Source organism: Condylostylus longicornis, unplaced genomic scaffold (genome assembly GCF_029603195.1).
Source record: "Condylostylus longicornis isolate FDR11 unplaced genomic scaffold, ASM2960319v2 ptg000209l, whole genome shotgun sequence".
Taxonomy (NCBI): Eukaryota; Metazoa; Arthropoda; class Insecta; order Diptera; family Dolichopodidae; genus Condylostylus; species Condylostylus longicornis.
Genome location: NW_026578176.1, coordinates 62,166 through 79,816, shown reverse-complemented (window position 1 = coordinate 79,816; position 17,651 = coordinate 62,166). Strand labels below are relative to the sequence as shown.

Genomic DNA, 17,651 nt, shown 5'->3' with positions numbered 1-17,651 from the left:
AAAAGAAATGTAAAATGAATATGTAAGAAGTCAAAAATATTTATATAAAATTTAAAACTATCAAAAAACATTGATTTAGTGTTTCTACTCTTTGAAAACAATCTACTTGTACGTAAAAATATATAATATTATATATGTGGATATAAAAGTTAGTAAATTATAATAATAAACATGTAAAATTTGTATTTTTGTAGCAATGATAATATTTTGGAAAAGAAAAATAAATATTCACAAATATATTCATTAAAAATATATAATGAGTGGAATTTATTAATATTTATTAAATTAATAGTATTAATTTTTATATTTAAATTAAATTTATTTCTTAATGAAAGTTTATTTATTAATAATAAAAATTGTTTTAATAAACCTGATATTCTTGAAATTTTAAATTTTTTACAATTTGGGTTCCTTTATTTGACGCAGGTGTATTCGATAATTTTTGCTTCACCATATAGTTTAGCTTGAAAAGGTGACAAGTGATGGTGAAAAAATTTTTTTTGATGTTTTCTTACGCCATATTTAGTTCCGCTGAAAAATATGAGAATTTTTCTTATATGAGAATTCTGATATAGTAGTTCAACTAAATATAGCGAATTCATGTTTCTGTTATTCAATACACCTTTATGAATTGGTGAAACTTTTTCAATATGGGTAATTTCAATGTTTGCGTTAATTTTTTCTATCTTAGATATTAGGTGGCAAACCAGCAACAACAATATTAAAAAAAATTAAAAAAAAGTTCTTACTAGTTTTACTCTGTCCATCCGTGGCTTTAATTTTTAATAATTTTAGCGGTGCTAAAATGTAAAAGCACTGAATGTAAAACTTATTAAAATTTTTCTATTGATTAAATATTTAACGCATTGTGCCAAATGTTAGTTTTATATACCGCCGCAAATTGGATTGTTAGGTTAAATGTGAAGTAAACCTGACAATACTGATTAAAACAGAATATTGGGTGTCAAATTGGTATTAAACGTCAGGTTATTATAAAATGAATAAATTAAAATGACAAATCGTGAATAAACGATACATACAAGCCATTATTATGATCGGCGAAGCGAATGAAGTTTTTGGCCAATATGAATTTTTGGTTTTAGTTTGGATTAATGAATTCGCCTAAATTTTAGGCAAGTAATTAGTCAAATTTGTATTATATTGGCAATCTGGTAAAAAGATTTAAAAGCTCACATTAAAAGCTCACACAGTTTAAAAACGGTTTAAATATTGTTTTTTTTTTACAATACGAAAGTCACCCTAACTCATTACGTCCATAACAATGCGAAATGTGCTTTCGAAGAAAAGATAGAATTACTATTATTATGATAATGCATATCAAAGAAAAGTTCAATGAATTCATAGAGTGATGAATTATATTTATTAATAAATTTCGAGGACTTCACACATATACTGCAAATTATTTTTAAACCAAATACTTACGAATCTAAGCTAGAGGAGATCATCTATAAAAGCAAATAACTATACCTAATTTGTACCATTAAAAGCAAATTAACACGAAATTTGTACCATTAATATCACAGAAAATCCTTAAAATATCACAAGAATTCAAATTGTAATGAAAATTTTTAACTTTTAAATTCTTTATGTAAAACACTGCCACGTTCCCAGAAGCTTAAGTTTGATTAGATGTTGCTCGAAAAATATAATTTGGAATAAGGAAATTTGCACATTCATGTTGTTATATCCATATTTCAGTCAAAATATAATATGAGGTTCAAGAGAATCAAAATTTTTTGCAAACTTATAATATTCTGATAGATAAAACTAAAAATTGAAATTGATAATATTTGAGTTTACACTATGTTTAAAATTAAGGTAATCGAAAGTTGATTTGAGTATTAATCATAGTAGTTTTAAAATATTAACAATATAAAGTTTACAAAGATATTAAAAATTTGCTCATTTCCTTCATTTTTAAGCACTTTTCCAAAAAATCGCAGTGCACATTTTTACAAAACTACTACATCCTTGAAAATAGAAAACTGAAATTTTATATGTAGAATAAAATTTTTACCTATCTCCGCCCCTCTAAAAAAGGATATATTTATTATCTAAAACTATTCGAAGGATATACTAAATTTGTCTTACCGTTTGTAACGCTAAGAAATAATGGTCTGAGAAATGGACTCAAGTGTACGTTTTTGATCGAATATTCGAATTCGATTTGATTTTTGTAGTATCGAATTCTGGGTCGTGCGTCCCAACGACAACTCAAAAACTAATTGAGCTTACTTCAATCCCAAAATCCCATTTAAATTGGATATGATCGCGGTACTGGTTCGGGTAGCTGTCATACAACTTCAAAATTTATTTCACTATACCTTAAAAACTATGAAAGCTGTGGTATTGTAATTTCGCGCAAGTAAGTTTATAAGTAGGGCCAATGTGTCTGATAAAACTCGTCAAAATTGCTTGGCTCTTTCTAGTAGCAGCCTTACAATTTCAACAGTAGTTAGGCCATATCTTAGAAAATATTGAACACAGTCTCAAATTTTGTATGAATGAATATGGTAATACGACAATTTAAAGTCATAGTCTGTCCCATAGTCTGTCCCATAGTCAATTAAATTCATAGTCTGTGTAGGATAACAAATTCGTACGGGTATCACAGAGTTGACACGGTCAACTATATTTTTTCTCGTTTTTTAACTATTTATTGTTGTGAAATCATAAGTATTTTTAAAATTTTGCAAACACAGAAAAATAGTAGATGCCTTCTGGATATTTGGACTTTAAAAAAATAAAATGGCCGCTAAAATTTACCGTTATCTAAAATCCGTTTTTTGGTAATTTTTGATGTCGTTTTTTTCTAGACAACAGGTCATAAAAGTCTGGAATTTTTACACCTTTTAGGCACTAAGAAATAGTTCATTTGGTTAGAAGAAGATTTTTTCCTATCACCACCCCCTCTCAGGTTGTCGTCTTTTGAAATTCGTAAAATTTTAATTTTTGGCACCTTATATTTCCGAAACCGCATGCTTTTTCAAATTTCTTTAACGCAGAAAGCTAACGGTAAATTCCATGCCATTAAAAAATATAATTATTTTTCTTAACTCACGCAATTAACTCTTAAAATCGAGCATTATGTCAACACCTCTTCAAATTTATTTTTGCTTTATTTCATAGACTGCATAAATCGCTCATCCTAAATATATGCAATCCTCAATGAAATAGTTTCGTGTATCAATGAAACTAATTTTGACAGTGTAGTAAATATACCTATATATTGTTTTTAGAAGCAGTATTTACACTAGTTGAAGGAAAAAGTGCTACAATACAAATCATTGGTTTGCCCCAACTTTATTCCTAATATAAATTGTATATTGGGAATAAAGTTGGGCCATAAATACTCAAAGGTTTTTTCTTTACATGCTTGTCGTGTTTTATTAAATGCAGCTCGATAATAATATTATAAACTTTCATTTAAATATATATTTACTTTTACCATTTAAATTTTTACAAAAATTTCTGCATTAAAAATCCTATCCTTTTTATAAAAATTATTAAATATTGTTAAACATTTTTTTTTTAAAGAAAAAATTTTAGAAAAACAATACTAACATGTAGTTTGTTTTTATTTCCAATTTTTTTAATCGACAAAGATTTGATGTCTTGTTCATTAATTTTAAATTTCTTATTTTCATCAAAGAGAGAAATCACTTTTTGTTTCATATTTTTTGTATAGTTAAATATGTCCCACCAATAATATCAATGCAACCTTTAAATTTGTAATTTTCCAAACTATGCACTTTCCTTTCCAGATACTTAATTTTTTTTTAATATTTCATTATCCTTTCTTAATTCTTTGATTTTCTTATTATTATCTTCCAATACTTTTGCGATTTCCAAGTTGTGCAGACTTTGACACTTCATGGTGAAACAGGAATATTATCATTGAACAGTGAGAGTTTTCTATTTTTGTTGCAGTTAATACATCTGAATAAAATGTTGTTTGCTTTCACTATGTATATTCCATTTTGGGTAATTTTAGCACATGTTAAATGTAATATTTCCTTACGCTCAGCGTATTGAATAGAACCATCCGCTCTACGTTTTTCGAACGTTTTGTACATGTGGTAGACGACATTTCAAATAACTACAAAAAATAAAAAAAATCGCCAGCCAAAACAATAATAAAATCCCCAAAATAAATGTTGATAAATTTTAGAAAATATGAATTTTCCTCGAGATATGAGTCATTCAAAAGATAATAGGAGAAATTGTATATTTATGCAAAATTAGCACAAATAAAGAAATAAATTATTCTAGCCAAATCAAATTTTTTTTTGAAATTGACTCCACGACAACTTTCATATCATTGATGAATGAAAATATTTAGTCATTTTTTCAATACTGCAGATGCTCGAATCAAAGGTTGATAATTTATGTGTTGCGCCATTTCCTTCATCTTTAGTCTCATATTCACCATCGATCGAATTAACATCAATCCCAATTACAGACATGTTAAATTATCTGCTTTGACCATACCAAAAATTTCATAAGAAACTTTGCGCATTTGCTATGATAATAACTTTGGCTACTACCAATGCACTGTAATACCCTAGACATATTTTTATGATTTAAATACACATTTTCCTTTTCCTAGTTTTCTTTTTGGTTTTTGTTCTCTTTTTTTTTAATTTTTTTAATAATGACAGTTATTCTAGTTTTTTTTTTTAGATATTTTTTTTTCTTTAATTTACTTTTAAAATTTTCTTCTGTTAATTTGTGTTGAGTCTTTTTTTTAGTGTTTTTTATACCCTGCACTTTGTGAAGGGTATATTAATTTCGGTATGGAGTTTGTAACTACTTGAAGGAGTTATCTGCGTCGATTTAGACATGTCCGTCCATCCCTCCGTCCGTCCGATCGCACGATAACTCAAAAACGGATAATGCAATCGACACCAAGCTTTCACAAGTTTTTTCTTTTGTGCCAAGGACTAACCCTATTGTTATTGGACTAATTCGTACAACGGGTTCGGGTTCGGTAATGTTTTGTAAACATGTGTCCAATTATGTTCTACACATGCTCCAAAAATTATAATGGGACAGCTGCACCAGTTCGGGTGGCTGCCATACAACTCCAACAGCAAATTTTTTATATTCGGCAAAATAATAAAGTCAGATTCATGAAACTTGGCAGATGTGTGTCCGATTATAGATCAGATATATTTGTGAAATTTTGATGGAATTGCTTGACAGGTTCAGGTACTTGCCATTCAACTCCAAAAGCTAATTTTAAATATTTGGAAAAATTATAAAGTCAGATTCATGAAACTTGGCAGTCGGATGTCTAATTAGAAATTAGATGTCTAATTTCTATAGAATGATTTCACAGGTTCGAGTAATTGCTACACAATAACGAAAGGTGCAGGGTATAATTCAATCGGTTTATACCGACTGAAACGTTTTTACTTGTTTTTTAATATTTTAAGGTATTTTCTGATCATCATAGCTACAGCCTAAACTTTAAAAAAAGTATAAACGTATATGAAGTTTCATGTAAAATATATTATTTGAAGTTTATGTTTTTATTGTGATATTTTTAATGCGAATTAATTTATTAATTTGTTCATAATTATTGTCCAAAGTTTTTGAATTCGTACGATAATAAATTGCTTTTTGTATGAAATATAGGAATCGGCTCTACGTTTTTGAAAATCGCTCTCTTTTTTGAATATTTCTGCTCCTCATTCAAAAATCAAAAGACATATTTTTGTCTGTTTATGACGTAATTTGCGTAGCATCGAAAATTTTTGAATACAATCTGCCCCCTTATGTTACAGACGTTTCAAATTTTTTTTGGTATTCCACTAGACGCAAAATGTGATGTAACAAAAGAAGCTAGACTCGAAATGTTTTGATGTAAAACAGTTAGAAAATTGTTTTTTAAATAAATTGGTGACAGAAAAAAGTATAAAAAAACAAATACGAGTAGTAAATTAGAGAAAGAAAAATGTTTTCGAATTTTCTTTTGTTTTTGGGTGAAAGTAGTGATAAAAGTGATGAAGAAAATTAGGAAAACGAACTTTTCATTAACTCGATTAAAATTTTAACTGCCGGTTGGTTACTTTTACACTGGAATTAATAAAATTACTTAATATTGCTTTTAACATATCTAATTATACTTATATCTTCTTCATTTTATTTAAATTTTATTTTTCAGCAATCTTTATATCCCTGTCGACAACAAAATTCATATATGCGACTAAATGTGACAATTTTTCAAAAATGCGTCTAGTAGAATAACATAATGGACGCTTTTAATGGATGCGTCTAGAAGAATAGTAAATCTCCCATTCACACATTTTTATGTGAGACGCGTCTAGTAGAATAAGGCTGAATAATAAATTATCGAGACTTAAATATGATAAATCTGCTGACGTTTCTGCACAAACTGCAATATATAAAACAGTTTACTGGCCACAATTTTCAACAAAATGTGAAAGTAAAATAAAATCGTAGTGAACTCCTTTCCATACCATATCTAACAGAGGTAGAGAATATCGTACGCATATTTTGTAGTGAGGTCCAATCCATTCAACTAAAATTAAAACATATTAGTAAAACCTTAGTTCAGAAAAACTTAAAGAAAATACAAAATAAAGAATATTAATCACATCACGTAATCACATATGTACATAATTTAAAAAAAAGTACATAATATAAATAATATAATACAAAAGGTAACTTTTGTATTATATTCTCATGCTAATTAAATTTTAATATTTTAATATTCTCTTTAGTACTTCGTAATAAATATTTTAGTAAAATTATAAAGGTGTAAATATTTTAGTAAAATTATAAATTTTCTGGAGGAAGTGTTCACTTCTTGTTATAACTCATACTTCCAAAACACAATTTATGTAAAATACTTATACTACGAGTACCAAAAGTAAATAAAAATTACCCTTGGAGGATGTAGTACCATTTTTTAAAAAGCCGTCATAAAGCATCTTGAGAGGTGGTGAAGAGGGAGGTTGAGTGGAATTCCTGCTTTTTCTGGGACCCTAGAGTCAAAACCCTATCTAATGCCTTTTGTCCCAGGTCGCTAGCTCTTCTAGAACTACCCGTACTTTTTGATACTTGAGAAGTAGAGTTATTTATATAATGTAAAATAGGATGGTTTTTTAAGAGTTATACAAAATATGAATAAAGTAAAGAATTTTAAAGACAAATTGAAGGTACTGCGTAGCCTGGTGAGTAGCGTTGTAGTCTGATAACCAGAAGGTTATAAAATCGACGTTTGTCTGGATACTGTCGTATTTTTCTATTTTTGGATTTTAAAAAAAATTTTTTTTTTATTTTATTTTGTTTAAATTTTTTTTTTAATATATAACAGATGATATTATTATAAGAGTTTAGGAAAAATTTAAAAAAAAATATGATAGTTTAGAAAAGTTCGCAAAAATTTTAAGTACATAGTCATGTATGTGTGGTAGCTGTCATACTATTTAACGCTCAAAGCAATCCTTTACAATTTTGGTGCAGCTATTAGACATTTTGAATAGCATTTTATTGCTAACATAGAATACATAGAGATAGACATTTCTTATTTTGCTTTTGTTTCGTTAACATCATAATTTTCGCTAAAATTGTTAAATTCAAAAGATTTTATGTATAAATAAAGCTTAATTATTATTAAAACTAAAGACTAAACAGTATTATTTTGGACGCAAAGGAACCGTCAAATCTCCCACATAAATGGTGTCAGAAGTTTGTCCTCACGTGAATTAAAATAAGATGCAATGATATAGTAACCAGGTAGGACGAAATGGTACGGCAACGAGAAAAGCTAGGCTTCAAAGTTATTGTGGCAAGATAAGTTAGGAAAATATAGTAAAAGAAAAGAGTAAATATTTTAAAATAAAAGTATTTTGTAATAAATAATTCGAAACTTTGAAAATTCATTGAAGCAGTTATTTTACGAAAGCGTTTTAAAGAACAGTTATGTACATTCTTTGAAAAAAATTGAGCAGGTGTGCCTGCATAAAAATAATTTTTACTCGTTTTTAAATTTAAAATATTTTCATTAAAAAGCACAAAAAAAAAAAACATATTGTAAAGCTCAATTTTTTTTAACACGGTATTTTCAATTTAAAGAACAGTTACATTTGTTTATAATTGCTGCAAGAATTTACTAATACACATGTAAATAGTAGAAGTCGTACGACCAAAGAAAAAAACAACACAAAGTTTAATTTGTAATTGTATCTTTCTCTGAATTACTTAGAACTTAGACACGTTAAAACAAGAAAGAAAAGGAAAAAGTAAAAGAAAAATTATATATAATAAATCTTGTCGGTAATGCAAGTATCTAAGTAATATTTTATGTATCAGTATTAATATTAGATGAGTAAATTTTTTTTAAAAGAAAATCGATAAACTTGCACATTACCATAAATTATAGTTTTTTGAAATTGATTTTTTTTTATTTTCAAAATAAATGAAATTATTAATATAATACGAGGTAACACAATTCAACTATTTCAAAGATCAAATTGAATAAATACCGATATCAAGTTTACATTTGGTATCAAATTACGTCCAAACGAAATAAGATTAAATTATAAAATGGTTACTAAAACTAAGAAATTAAATAAAATAAAAAAATTATACGTCGAAATAATTAAGGTAAAACAATACGTTAAAATTAAAATAAAATTTACGTCGAAATACAATCCTAAGACATTAAAACAAAACGATACGTCACGAAAAATTCATAAAAATTGGGAAAAAAGATATGTCAAATTTAAATGAAAACACGTCGGAAAATTAAACAAAATGTTACGTTTTAAAAAAGATTTAAAGCCACGTTATTAAAATAAATCAACACGTCAAAAAACCTCGAATAAAAGATACGTCAAAAAATTTATAAAACGATACGTCACGATTACAGCTACATTATTAAAATAAATCGACACGTCAAAAAACCTTGAGCAAAAAGATACATCAAAATAAGTAAAATAAAATGTTACGTCAAGATTATCGCGTCATTAAAATAAGTCGACAAGATATAAAGTTATGTTATTATCGACACGTCAAAAAATAAGAGAAAACGTTACATCAAAATATAAAGATAAATAAAATAAAATTCCGACAATTAAAATAATACGACACGTTAAAACTTTTAAATCGAAGGATATTCCAAAAAATTAAATGTTACGTTGAAGTATACAGCAGAGATATTAAAATAAAATTAGAAGACACGTCAAGAATAAAAGTCAAAAATTAAATAAAACGATACATCATTAAACTTAATTCACATAAAACGATATCGAAAGAGTAAACTAAAAAACTAAACCTAAGATATTGAGAAAAAAAAGAAAGAGAAAGCAAAGTTAAAAAAAAAAGAAAACAATACGTCAAAAAAGTTAAGCCAAGATACAAAAAGAAACGATACGTCAAAAAAATTAAACCAGCGATATAGTAAATGCATCAAGTCACGAGAAGAACGAAATTTCAATCAACAAATCAGACAATTTTTTCTGGAGAATCAGGGAGAAATTTTATCCTTAGGACGGATAAAATATTTTGAACAATTTCTACCATTTGTAATTGGGGCGAAATTCACTTGTACTTTCACATCTACATGTACCAGGTAGATTATTAGTAGATCCAGCTAAACTGGCCGTAGAAGCATACGCTGGAATTAATACGTTTACGAAATTTAAAAAGTTATTAGCGGATGAATTCGATGACTCGTCAACTAGCATTGAAGATCATGGAACGTTGAAAAAGCGTAAGAAGAGATCTTCTGAAAGTTTTATTAAGTGTTTGTACGTTATGAAAACAATTGCAAATAAAAGCACGATAGATGAGCAATCATTAATAAAACAGTTTTATTTGAAGCCCAAAGAATAGAAGAACCCAAACGAAAATTAAGAATACATTCAAATATAAAAAATTTTCAGGTAGTTAATCAAAGGTATAACTGTATGAACATAGGGTATGGTATTATGAATACAAAATATAACAATTCAAACGCAAGATATGAACATTCAAAAACGAAATATGAAAAGCCGTACGTAAAATTTGAAAAAGTAAACTACGAAAATACTCATGCAGAAAAGTCTAAATCTTCTAAAATTCAACGATACAAAAATTCTGGTTCATTATCACATCTCAGCAATAGTTGTCCAGATAAAGAAAAGGGAAGCAGATGTTTTGATTGTATGGGCACACATCTAGAAATTGCTCTGAAAAAAATAGATTTTAAAAAGTCTATGAATGTAGTTAAGCGAAATTATTTTTAGAAATGGTCAAATCTTGTAAACCAGATCTAAAAAAGACTTACGAGTTGAAAATTGCTTTAGAAAACGAAGCTTCAATATATCAGAAGCTACGTAGACTGGCCCTAAAAAAAAAAGAAGACGTTAAGCTACAAATACAAGAATGGTTAGGTATGGGTATAATACAACACAGTCGATCTGATTTTGCATCTCCAATATGTTAGTAATAGCAAAAAAGGATGGTAGTAATAGAATATGTGTACACTATCGTAAGTTAAATGCAAAAGTTTTGAAGGATAGATGTCCGTTACCGTTGATTGATGAATGCTTAGAAAAACTACATTATGCAAAAATATATTTTAATATTCGATCTATAAAATGGTTTTTTTCACGTTAACATTCATAAAAATAGTAGGAAATATACTTCGTTTGTTACGCCTGATAATCAATATGAATTTCTGAAAGATCCGTTCGGTTTGTGCAACTCACTAACGATCTTTCAACGTTTTATTAATACAGTTTTTGACGAATTAATACGAGATGATATTGCCGTAATTTACATGGATCATTTAATCATACCAACTTTAAATGAAGATGAAAATATTCGAACTTAGCAAAATGTTTTTAGAAATAGCCAAACAGAATGGCTTAATTTTTAAATGGATTAAGTGAAAATTTTCCAGTACAACTATCAAGTTTTGGGGTCACATAATCGAAAAGGATACCATAAAACTCGCAGACGAAAAAATCAACGCTGTTAGAAGCTTCTTGATATCGAAATGCATCGAAAAAGTTTGGAGTTTTCTTGATCTTATTGGATACTTTCGGAAACTCGTCGAAAACTATTCAATAATTGCTTAAACTTTTTCAGATTTGCTTCGCAAAAAATCAAAATTTAGGTTTTAGGAAACTGAACTATGACACTTTAAAAAGAATTTTATACAGTGAACCAATCTTAAAGCTTTGCGATCCGGATTTAGAAAAGCTAAATTACATACGGACGCAAGTTTTGAAGGTTATGGAGGAATTTTATTACAAAATCATGATAACGAATATCATCCAGTATTTTATATAAGTTCCAAAATATCTATTTTGCATAAAAACTATGCGAGTTATGAACACGAGTTATGTCCATTATGAAATCTTTGTAAAAGTTAAGAGTATATTTGCTTGGAATTAAATTACACCTTTTTACAGACTGCAAAGCGTTTCAAAAAACTATGTCAAAGAAAGATATATGAACGCGCATTGCAAGATGGGCAATTACGTTACAGGAATATGATTGTCAAATTTTTCATGGTTTGGGATCTGCTATGAGACATGCCGATTCCTTGAGTAGAAAGCCGTCAATCATGAAAGTAGAGAATTCTGTTTTACATCAAACAGCATCAGCGCAAGCAAACGACGAATATTGTAAACTTATTTTCGCTATTCTCAAAGAGCGTCAATATGAAGATTTTATGTAAAAGAACAATATTTTGTACAAATTTGTAAACGGTTCAAACTTATTAGTCGTTTCAAAATCTTTTCAACGTCAACTTATAGAAAATGCTCATGGCCAAGGTCACATAAACAGTAAAAAAGTCGCAACTATTTTAAATCAAGATTATTTCATACCTAAAATTAATACTAAAATAAAATCGTTTATCAGCAATTGTATGCAAGGTATTTTGATTTGATGGCAAATACAGCATAGAATTATCTTTTCACTATACTTCATTCATTCTCAAAGTTCACTGGGATTTAACCAATTAAAACTACAGCTACTACAGAAGTACTATAAAAAAAATAATTTTACAATCAAACACTTGGTGACGTATAATATCAGATAAAGGTTTTTAGCGTTTACATCGAATGATTTTTGAGAATGCTGTACGAAGAACAAAATTCAACACGTTACTATAACAACAGGTGTACCACGCAGTAATAGACAAATAGGACGCCAGAATGCAACGATTATCGATATCTTAAGAAAAATATCCACCAACAATCTTATGAAATGGTACGTGCATGTTCCATACGTTCAGAAAGTTATTAATTCAAATTTAAACCAAAGAATTGAAAAAACATCATTTGGAGGGTGTTGTCATAAAAAGTCTCGAAGATCATCAGCTAGCTAAACAATTAGAGGAAATAATATTTGAAAATTTTATTGAAGATAGAAACGAATTGCGCCAACAAGCTAAGTCCAGTAGGCACAAAGTTCAATAAGAATACTTGAAAACATACAACAAGAAACGACAAAAAGCAGACACATATAAAGTCAACGATTTGGTGGCTATTAAGCGCACCCAATTTGGGAGTAACATAAAACTTTACCCGATATTTTTAGGCCCATATCAGGTGGTTAAAGATAAAGGTCACACCCGTTACAATGTAATGAAGATAGGCGATTAGCGGATGTGAGTGTTAGGAATTTGAACCGATTTTTGTGGGGTTCGGGCTGGTTCAGATGAGGAGTGGGAGGGAAAGGATCTGGCGGTACCACAAGGACCCTAGTTGGCGTATTTTGTGTACTTTCGGAATACCAATCATTCGAACTTTAGGAAAGATCAAATTTTTACTAAAGTTCGAAGTCAATCAAATTTTTCCAATCAAGTTTTTTCTAACCATGGAATTTCGTTCTAACTTTTTTGAAACTTTGAAATTTTTTTTTACAGAATTTTGGCCACTTTCTCAAACCTTAATTTTAGTATATTTTAGTTGAAAAATATTTTATGGTACAGAAGATATAGCACGAAAACCTTTTCTATGTCAAGATTTTAAGGATCCAATAAAATCTAAAAAGCCAAAAAATTTCATTATTTTTGATTTTATTGATTTTAACTAGACCTTTTAGAAAATGTTTGTTTGAAGCCCTTTTTCGGAACGGAAGTTATAATCAAAAAATCTGATGTGGTCAGCACATAACCGACCGCATTGTGTATTGTCTAGTTAAATGAAAGTGTTACAGAATATTATAAAAATGTCTGTTAAATACTTCTTTCCAATTTTTAGGACATTAGTAAGCTTATAGTTAACATACTTAGAAAAATGTAAATTTGGCTCTTAGTAGAGTTTTGCTTTGTGCTACCCGAATTCCCTGAAATGCTCGCCAGTTAGTTTCGGTAACAACGAGAACTCAAATATCAAATTCAAGAAATTCCATCAATTCGTTCCGTAGATATGGTGAAAAATGTAAAATCGGCCCGCAAATCAGTTTTTGAGCCCTGATCTTTCCAAAAAAATTATATGTTCATTGCTTTAATATGAGGAGGTCATATATTAAATTTCAATGAAATCGGTTAATTATTTCTCTTTATATACACAAAAGTGTATGTTTGGCCCGTAGTAAACGTCTAGTTGCCGATGCCTGATTTCTTCCAAAACAGGAATTTTCGCGGACGGTCGAGCTGAGCTTATATATAAAATCTCAAGTAAATCGGTTGAATATTTTCTTCAAAATGTTGAAAAATGTAAAACAGGCCCGCTAAAAAGTGCAGTTCCCGAGGCCTGGTATATACCAAAAGTTGATCAATCCGTGCCATGGTGGAAATAAACTTACATATAAAATTTCATTAAAATCGGTTCAACCGAACTTGAGATACACGCGTGCACACACATACCGACAGACCGACAGGTTGCTAAAAATATTTTATTTACACTTCCCTAATATGGAGAAGTGTATTTCCATCGAAAACTCGATATGCAAAATTTTTTGCCATCACATAACCTACCGATTGTTTACACAATGCGGTCGGTAAAAAGCTTAGATAACTAGAAATTTCGTGAAAATTCGTCAAAATCCCCGTATCTCGAAAACCCTTGAGATTTCGTACCTAGTTCGGTTTTACCCATTTTCGACCTTCTAATCAATGGTATAAGTTGTATACCTTTCTGAATAACCTTGTATATATAATGTCCATACCGAAAGCGACTCCTTCAAGTGGTTACAAACTCCATACCAAAGCGAAGTGGAGGGTGTAAAATTAATTAAGTTTATTATTTATTGATTTAAAATAATAAATCAGTTTCTATGTAAAAACTTTGCATTAATACAAAATTACAAAAAAAATGTATGCGTGTTTGTGACATTCTTGTTCATCAGATCTTATAAGTGCTTTTCGCATTGATGCATTTTTGTACATGATTTTTAGATGATTTTAAATCGATGCTGCATTGCTTACTTTTCAATTATACCCGATATATTTCGATTATATTAGTACTAAAATGTTAACATATTTTTCTAAATCAAATAGGCTATACACTTTTTCCTATTGGAACTTATGTTTGTTTATTAATATGTACGTTAGATAACCAACATGAAATATGGAATGTAAAATAAATGTGTGCAGATAGAAACGGTAAACAAGTAAAAGCATTACAGTCAATATAAATCGACCGAATTATACCCCGCACAACCTGAGTTTAACAATTTGTTTTTGAGTTATCCAGAATTAGTTTAAGGGATATATGTGATCTGTAATTGGACACGCGACTGCCAAGTTTCATGAATCTATTTTAATTATTTTTCTAAGTATTTAAAATTCGTTTGTAGAATTGTGTTGCAGCTACCTAAGCCTGTCAACCCATTCCATCAAACCTCAGGGATATATGTCACCTGAAATTGGACCTGAGATTACCAAGTTTCACTAATCTAGTTTTATTACTTTTCCAAATATATAGAATAAGCATTTGGAGCAGTGTTGTTAATTTCAACTTGTTTTTCAGTAGCATTTTGTCTTAAAATAAATAGTATGGAGAGCTTTAGATTAGTAATTTGGGGTTATCATTAACACCAAGCAAAAAGTAAGGCATCTGACTAAATAAATGCGTAGCAGGAAATGCTTGGTGCAAAAATGTTTTTATGTCCGTGCTTGTAAAATCAAGTGACCCAAACGAACTACCTCTTGTGCTTTTTTTTTAATGTCAAATTGATCTAGTTACTGTCAATTCATTTTCGAGTGTGTAAAGTGCGAAATTAAACATTAACAATATAAACTTTTTTTGGAAAATAATTTTGAAATTTAGAAAAACAAAAATTTTACATAACAAAACATATTTTTAGGTTTCCGTCAACTTTTTTTTGGAAACTACATTTGTATAAAAGATTAAAAACCTTATTAAAAAATGTGTCATTCATAAACTGACACACGCTTTTCGAATTCATTTTTGTTTAAAATTGATTTCAAATCAAATTTCGTTTATATAAACAATTATATTTTTCCCAATTTTTTAAATTCTGAGTTCCAATTAATTTAAATTTTGTAATGAATTAACAGAAGATAAAATGATATGAATTTCAAAGTTGTTGAACGAAGCATATTCATTTTTAATAATTAATTATTAATTTATATTTATTTTTATAATTATAAATTAACTGACATAAATATTGATTACATTTTAAGCCTTGAAAAGACTTTTGTTACGATATAACGGAATTATATTCAAAACAAATATTAAAACAAAATAATGACATTTTCTGTATAAAGGCAAAAAAGTAGTAAAAATGGCTTGGTAGTAGTATAGTAGTACAGAATTCCAAAATGTAGTAAAATAGTACAATTGTAGTGAAATTAATAACACTTATTTGGAGATGTATAACATATGCAAAATGTAATTGGATTCACCTTTTGCAAAATTTAATATTAATATCCCTTTTAGTTTTTAAAATATTTAGAAAAAATCTATTTGAGTTCTATAGCAGCTGCCCGAATCTGTTACCCGGCTGGGTAAATTACAATAGCAGCGATTAAATTACAATAGCAAAAATTACAATAGCAACAACCCGTGAATTCAATAAAGCGCTAACGACGTAAGTTTTGCAAAGTATCAAGTTCCAAAAAGTTTAGTAAAAGCTCTTGACATTGTACACTTTTTCTAAATTTGTTTTATACGTAGTGAAGACGTAAAATAAAAGTAAATCGGGTATCGAGAAAATGGAGCACGCTTTTTAGCACTTTTCCAAAAAAATTTTGAAAAAAAGTGCTTATTAGTTTCACTCTGTCCGTCCGTCTGTCCGTGTTTCTGTTTACAAAACTTCTACACTTTTGAAGATAGAAAGCTGAAATTTTGTATGTACATAGATCTTTACTAGAAACTTATTTCCGTAGAACAAAATTTTTACCTATCTCCCCCCCTCTAGAAGTTATACTCCCCCAAAACCTTAAAAATGCCTTTTTTAACTATTTGTTGCAATGAAACCATAAGCATTTTTGAAATTTTGCAAACGCAGAAAGGCAGTGGCTTGCTTCCCCTAGCGCGGTGTACTATAGTTAAACTTTAGAAAAATAAAATGGCCGTTCAAATTTACCGTTATCTAAAGTCTTTTTCCTAATTTTTGATTTCGTTTTTCTTCTAGACCCCAGTCTATATAAGCTTGAAATTTTAGGGGCTTATAGACATTAACAACTAGTTCATTTTGTTAGATTTAATTTTTTTCCATCTCCATCCCTTCTCAAGTTATCGCCTCTTGAAATTTGTAAAATTGGAATTTTTGGCGCCTTATATTTCCGAAACCGCAAATGTTTTCAAATTTCTATAAACACAGAAAGCTAGCGGCAAATTCCATGTCATTAAAAAATATAATTATTTTTCTTAACTCACACAATTAACCCTTAAAATCGAGCATTATGTTAACCCCTCTTTATATTAATTTTTGCTTTATTTCAAAGACTGCATGTATGCATCATCCTAAATATATGCAATCCTAGAAATAGTTTTGTATATGAATGAAAATAATTTTAAGTGTGATAGGTATACATAGACTGTATTTAAAAGCAGAATTTTCACTTGTTGAAGGGAAAAGTACTACAATACAAACCATTGGTTTGACCCAACTTTATCTTATACCTTGTCATATAAATGTTACCAGAAATAACCGATAAAATAAACTAGCATATATTTTCAGCAATAAAGCTCTAGTTATAAATTTTTTTTTTCCTAAATAATGCTTTAAAAATATTTAAGTACGGTATTAATACGGTTGTAGTACTGTCTCAGAGCTTTCAATTCTTTTACATTGTAAAAAAAACTACTAAAGCTTTTCGTGCATTTTGGAATACAATTTTTACCACATCAATACAACTTTGACGTTTATTTAAAAATTTTAATTTAAAATTCTGTTCAAATGTTAATTTTTGTAAAACGTTACCACATCATTACAAACATAGCATTTTTATGCTGCATTTTAGGAAAAAAAAATTTATAACTAGAGCTTTATTGCTGAAAATATATGCTAGTTTATTCTATCGGTTATTTCTGGCAACATTTATATGACAAGGTATAAGAAAAACGTGCTCGAATGTTTCGATACCCGATTTACTTTTATTTTACGTGTCCACTACGTATAAAACGCATTTAGGAAGAGTGTACATTGTCAAGAGCTTTTACTAAACTTTTTGGAATTTGATACTT

General features: G+C 28.7%; 1 protein-coding gene across 1 annotated transcript in view; it reads left to right on the top strand.

Annotated features, from left to right (window-relative positions):
* LOC129616445 (probable elongation factor 1-delta) overlaps positions 1-17,651 on the top strand; it is a 54,963-nt gene that overhangs the window by 19,030 nt on the left and 18,282 nt on the right. The gene's annotated exons all lie outside the window — the stretch shown is intronic.